The sequence below is a fragment of the Condylura cristata genome, unplaced genomic scaffold (genome assembly GCF_000260355.1).
Source record: "Condylura cristata isolate star-nosed mole 26May11 unplaced genomic scaffold, ConCri1.0 scaffold00029, whole genome shotgun sequence".
Taxonomy (NCBI): Eukaryota; Metazoa; Chordata; class Mammalia; order Eulipotyphla; family Talpidae; genus Condylura; species Condylura cristata.
The window spans coordinates 3,821,796-3,828,626 of NW_004567130.1; positions in this window are offsets into that span (position 1 = coordinate 3,821,796).

A 6,831-nucleotide genomic window follows, 5' to 3' on the forward strand; every position below is an offset into this window, starting at 1 on the left:
TTCAGAGGTGGAGCCCAGAGCGGAGTCTGCTGGGGAGGGTGTCCAGAGTTGCCCTGGCCAGCCTGGGGCAGTCCTGTGCTCCATCCCAAACTTCTACCCAAACCCGAGTGGTAGCTCCTGGGCTGGTCTCAGCAAACTCACAGGGGCCATTAAAACACACCCAAGCCAGAGCTCTGCCTCCAGTTTTAAGTAAGAAGCAGGAAGAATAGAACCACCCTACAGCCCGAAGCACCAGGATGATGGTAGCTAGAAAAAACAGCCTTTCAAATCTTACCGCAGATGCTTGACATCTTTTTATTTGGGAGGGGGAAAAATGACAAAACGTAGCTCAAAGACCCAGTGTCTCTGAGCGCAGATTGTTCTCAACAAGCAAGATGATATTTTCTCAAACACAAGCCCGTCTGTGGATTAAAGGCAAGCATTTCAAAAATTATTCTGTAGCTTAAGAAAACATACTTCAACAATTACTGTTTCCTTTTCCATGTAACCAAATTCACTGTACATTACAGCTTTAAAGCTGAGATCTAAGGTTTAGATCAACCCTTTAATCCTGCCCGAGGCTTCGGGGCCTTCCTGTTCTTTATGAGAAGGGTTCCAGGCCAGCAGCTGCCTGTGAACCACCAAAAAAAAAAAAAAAAAAAAAAGAGGAAAAGACAAGGAAGAAGGGAGCAGAGAGGAGCAAAGCTCTGTGCAGAGAGGGCCTCCAGTGCTGACAAGAACTCACCTGCTTCCCACAGCCTCTGGCCCGCACAGCCGCTTGGCGGCCTCCAAATAACAAGGGGAAAGAAGTGAGACTCACTCCTTCTTGCCAAGCATCTGACTCCAAAGCATCTTGCGGACCAGGAGCACCTGCTTTTGTTTTCCCAAATCAAATCCACTCCTGGACTGCCTGGTGTGCCTGCCCCAGGCTTGCTGGTCCTGGCTGGTGGGCAGGGCTGGGCGCTGCGGCCATTTGGGGGGGATGTCCTAGGAGCAGGGGACTGGGTGGCCTCCTTATGGGCCTTGGCTGCGCTGGGGGCTCAGCACTGCCCTGCTCTGCGTGGGCCCTGCTTGCTCACCGGGACCTCAGCTACCTGCAGGCAGCCTTGCACTGCTGCTCCATCTCTGCTTCTCAGTCACCAGCTGTGGCCAGCTGGGGCAGTGTGTCCTTGTATGGAAGGAAATGAGCAGGGACAGTCACCAACCAGGTAACTCTGGGTCCCATGGATCTCTGGGCCATTGCTGAGACACGAAGAACAGTCATTGGAGCCACGACCCCCACGCTGGAGCCACCTGGGGACTCCCGAGAGGCACAATCCAGGGCCTACCTTCCCAGGGAGAAGGGCAGGCCCTGCCTGTGGAATACAACTCAGATTCCAAATTGGGGGCCAGTGGACTTCAGGGTCAATGGTCTTGGCTGGAAGGAACAGCAGGATGCTCAGGCCCCAAAGTGTCAGTGAGTCCTAGGAATAAATTAGGCAGTATGTTAGGGATAAATTAGGCAGGTCCGGGGACTGTCCCTGTAGGGAGGGACCTCGGGAGCTACGGGAGGCTCCAGAGATAAGGGCAAAAACCCCACAGGGGACTAATCACACACCCCACACCAGGGGCTCCTGGACCTTCCGGAACAAGGACACTAAAGAAAAAGGACTCTAAGACAAGGCCAGGGACTAGGAAACTTAGTGCTGGGCACAGGGACATTAAGACAGTGAGTGAGACCCCCAAGCACTAAGCGATCACGGAGAGGCTGGTGGAGCCCTAGAAACATCCTGGAAAGAAGGTCTGTATTCCCGGGACGACTCCACTGCGGCTCCCTCACCCCTCCCTGGCCTGGTTCCACCAGCCTGGGGTCCCACTTCTGTTCCCTTTCTCCTCAATAAACCTTGTCTTTCTCCAACCAAATCTGCCTCTTCGCTTGCTTGCCCGAGCATCTGTGAAGTTCCTGCTGCAGCTTCCTGAGACACCAGCCCGTGGTGGCCTAGTGGCCAGGACTCAGCGCTGCCCCTGCAGCCCGGGTCCACTCCTGGCTGGGAGACAAGGCCTGAAGACCTGAAATGATGGTATTAAATGGAGAAGCCACTCTTCTTCACCCGTGGGTTTAGGACCACTGCCTCCCCCAGAAACATTGGCTCAGGAGCTACTTAGGGCAGATCTTGCCAATATTGGATGTCCCGCGGCACCTCATGGAGACTAAGTAAAGTGGCCGAGTCATGGGGCGCGGCTGAGACCCCAGATGCAGGCCTGGCCCCAGAGATGCTGGGAACCCATCATCACCACATGCCCTTGGGCACTTGGGGTTCGTCCTCTGCTCCCCAGCCTTCAGCTGCTCAGTTCTCTAGAGACCCATCTACTCTCAACGATGTGCACCATGATTTTGCTAACCCAGCTGGGCACGCTGGGCAGCCAGACACGCGCTGGGCTCGGCCGTACAAATGCTGCTTAAAACAGCAAAGGGAAAGACTGGGGCTGCCCCTTCCTTGCGTTTTCTTCTAGGAAGTCCCCAGCGACGTCTCCTGGGGCCGCTGCAGGCACGTGCTCACACCGGCTGCCCCGGCGCTCCGGGCCTCACAGACACCTCCTTCCTGTTTACACTCGAACATCAAGTGAGCCTCTGGAAAATCCCCTCATTTCTTTTGTCCCGTTTCTTTGTTCTGTTTCCATTTAAGACAGGCCAGACTACAAAAACAAAAACACAGATACACAGACATGTGGACACACAGACACAGACACACACATAGACACAAGTTCTACACACAAACACACAGAGACATATGGAAACACAGAAACTCAAAAATGCAAACACACATGTGCACAGGTGGGCAGAGATACAGAACACTCAAATAAGCACATGTGGGACATGGGTCCACATGCTGTGTGTATTTGAGAGTTCTGGTGTGCATGGCATGCAGTGACATGTTGAGCACATGTGCCCCTGTGTGCATGAACATTCACAGGCACATACTCCTGTGTACACACATCTCACAGGCTCACAGGGGTCATGAGAAAGCAGGGCACAGGCCCTGCCAGGCTGCCGAGCTATGTGTGGTGAACTTAGAGGGCAAGGACTCCTTTGGAGGAAGTGTTACACTTGTCACATAATGTCAGGCTCATCAGAATTCTGGAACATTCTCCTTCAAGACAACTTTGCTCCTGGTGATCACCAGGTGCATGAACGTGCCCTATTGTCCCCGGACACAGACGCAAGAGCTCCCCTCGAGAGTACATCTCGTCAACTCAGCAGTGGAGGGAAAGGCCCTCCTCCTTATCAGACACCCCAGAAGAGCATAAAATCCATGTGGAAGGCCATGGGGGAGAGTGTCCCCACAGATCCCAGGCTCACTCAAGCCCAGTGCCCAGCCTGTGACGGAGGGGATACTTACACTTGGAGCATTTAGTGGGTGGGGTAGGAAGAAGGCTGGGAAGCAGCCTGAACAATTCCGCATTAGAAACAAGCACCTCTGCCCATGTGACTTCCGGGAGTTGAAGGGAGATGGTGCTGTGAAGCCTCTGCTCTCAGACTCACTTTGGAGGGGGCCCCAGCCCCTCCCCCAGCTCCCCCCAGTTCCCCCAGGTCCTCCAGCCCCTCCTCAAGCTCCCCAGCTCTCCCCAGCTCCTCCCAGCGCCCCCATCTTCTCCCCCAGCTCCCCCAAAGCCCCCCATCACAGGGCATTAAATAGTGTGTTCACAGCTTTGATAACTCTTCTGTTTATCTTCCCGACAAAGCTGAGCTCAGATGCTTCTCAAATCTTGTTTCTGTAGCTTTAACCAGCTGACCCCCAGAGAGCTCAGCGGGTTCTAGAAAATAAAACCCCCCATGGGGATAGCGCCCAGGGCGAGATCGGCACTAATCAGGAGCAAGCACGCCTGCATAACTGTGCTGTTTTGATGAAAAATTCATCTATATTGATACTGAAGCAATAGAGATGACGGCAGGGAAGTTCCAGCACCTCTTAATGCGCTCTGCCCACTGCCTGAACAGCATCTTGTCGAGAGTCTGGCGGGCCATGTGGCCGGGCTGCCCCCCACCATGAAAGCTGGGGGTGGCACCCTGACCCTTGGCTGTGTGCTCGTCCTCACATGTGCTGTCCTGGGGTTTTGTAATGGAAATAGCTGTGGCCTTATTTTTAAAAGAATGTCCATACATGAGAATGAGTAAGGTAGAAAATCAAAATAGAGGATACTGCCACTCTCCAAGGTGTCCGCCCTTCCAAAGCAATGGGCTCATGTGCATACTCTCCCACACCCCACACCCCGCACACCCAAACACATGCCACACACACACAAGTGTACTCACCACACAGGTACATACATGTACATACCACACACACACATGCATTATAGTGTTACAGGGCAAGGTGGGGGCATCCCAGAATCCCCCCAACCTGTTCTGTCATTTGCTGCATTAAAAAAATACTCTTAGGGCCCTCCCTGGTGGCGCAGCGGGTTAAAGCACAACACTAAGAAGCTAAAGTCACTTCTACATGAGTTCAATCCCCGCCTGCCCCAGAGGTGACCCACATAGCATGGCAGACCTCTCCTGACCCACCCGCTGCTCCCCTCAGCAGTGTACTTCAACAGTCTGCCTGCTCTGCTCCCCACTCTGTCTCTGGTGAATCCTCTCACCGCCCCTGCACCTCTGGCCTGTATCCCAGTTCTATATGCATAAATAAATAAATATTTTTAAAAAATACTCAGTGCACGAGACCCTCAATAGGAAAGAACTTTAATACAAGTATGCAACAGAGAGGAAAAATATAATCAATATAGTTTCCCCATGAAGCACCCAAAGTTACCCACCTCTTTGTGGACCAGTGTCCAGCCCAACAGGGTCAGGACAAAGAGAGGCCACTGAGGCCTGAAAGCTGCCACCGTCTAAGGCCACTCTGTATGGGACCCACAGGAAAGGAGCAGGAGGGGCCGGCAGGTCTGGGAGCAAAGGAGCAAATCAAAACCCAAGTCCAGATAAACACTGCCACAGTCACATTCCCACAGGGCTCTCCCATGTCTGTCTCCTCCAAGTGTCTCTGTGTCCCCCGAGTCCCTGGGGCAAGTCCAGGGCCCAGAAACCAGGCAGCTTCCTCACCTGTCTCTGATCTCCAGTCCTCTCCTCCTTCTTCCCCTCTTCTCAGTGGCTCATCCTACCTGAGCATGGCCACAACCCTCCATTTGTTCTGAGCTCGTTTTACTCCCTGGTGCGGTCTTATACACCACACGCAGGCCCAAAGCTTCTGAGATGATCACACCTGACCCTGCAGAGGCTGTGAGGCTTCCACCTGCCGAGTCAGTGGGATGGGTGCAGCTTGTTCTAAAAAGCAATGTTACAGTGAACAGTGGGCCCTAACGTGGACAGGCTCCTGGAAGGAAATCCTGCTTTGGAGAAGTTACAAGGAACAGAGCCAGGTGGGGTGACAACCATGTTTATGATGCCGAAGGTTTAGAATCTCAAAGGTCGTGGAAAGATAGTTTGTCGACCTATGTATGTGTCCTTCATAGCATGCCATTAAAGAGATCACTTGAAGGTCAGTGGTGTAGTTGCTATGTGATGAAAGAAAATGGATAAATGCATGGTGGGGCCAGAAACCAAAAACACACAAATGGGGGAAGAAGCAGGACCCAGCTGTCTGGAGCATGGCTGCGTCTGGAGCATGGCTGCATCTGGGGCCCCAGACCTCTGCCCCACACCCCCAGACTTTCAGTGATGGATCATTGTTTTGACAACCTTAAACATCATAAAGTGCTTCTAATCAGAATGAAGTGGAAGAGCGGCTCACCTGACTGGGTGATGAAAATCAATTATGCGGGGCCTTCCTGGTGGCACAGGAGTTAAAGCTATCGGCAGCCACTGCAGCACGAGTTCAATCCCTGGCCAGAGAGCTGACCCACATGGCACAGCAGACCTCTCCTGTCTCTCCCACTACTCCCCTCAGCAGCGCATTTTGGTCGAACTGCTTATTCTGCTCCCCACTCTGTCTCTGGTGAATCCTCTCACCCCCAGCATCAGTGGCCCATACTCCAGCTCTTGTGGGCATAAGTAAATCAATCTTAAAAAGAATTTTGGGATGTTTTCTTTTCAAAGCAATTTGACTGACTTTAGACGTCAACGCCAGCAAGGATCAGTCCTGTTGGAGAGTTTGCAGAGACCCAACTTAAGCAGAGAAAAGCAATCGCTATTAAAGCTTCATAAAGAATGTCGAATTCATTGCCAGAAGTTTGGTTCTCTTAAGTAAGTTAAATCTGTCACTTCCATCTTATTCACATGATCAATTTGCATCTGAAACCCCCATGGGGTGCAAAGATAAGCCTCAGCCCACATAAGGAAAAATTAGCACCATCCTCATTCTGGGACTGGTCCCTGCGCTCCTCCAATAAAGTAAAAATAAAGTAACTAACGTCATCTTCCTGGGCTATAGGGCCCAAATTTCATGATTCTTCTCTGAGGCTGCAGCTACCCACTTTAACAGGATTGGGACTTGGGGCAGTCACCAGCCCTGGCTGCCTGTTCAAGTGGTCACTCAATCTAAACATTAAGTGAGCCATCTGCCTGTCTCTGGAGGGCCAGGCCTTCATGTCCTGAACCTGTCAGGACCCCCAAACCAGCCCAAGCACAGGAAACTCTAGGAACCAAAGTGTGAGCCGTGCAAGTCAGCTCCCAGAGAAAAGCCCCAGACCCTTCCACAGCACGTCCCCCGCCATGGACATGGTGGGTAGAGACAGTCACATAGACTGCACAAACAGCAGTGGTCAGTCCAATCCACACTCAGGGTCTCGTCCAAGGGTGTAATTATGTTCCAAACATCCCAATTCTGTGTAGGAAATAGCACGCACATCCGTGGTCTGTGTGACACTATAGCT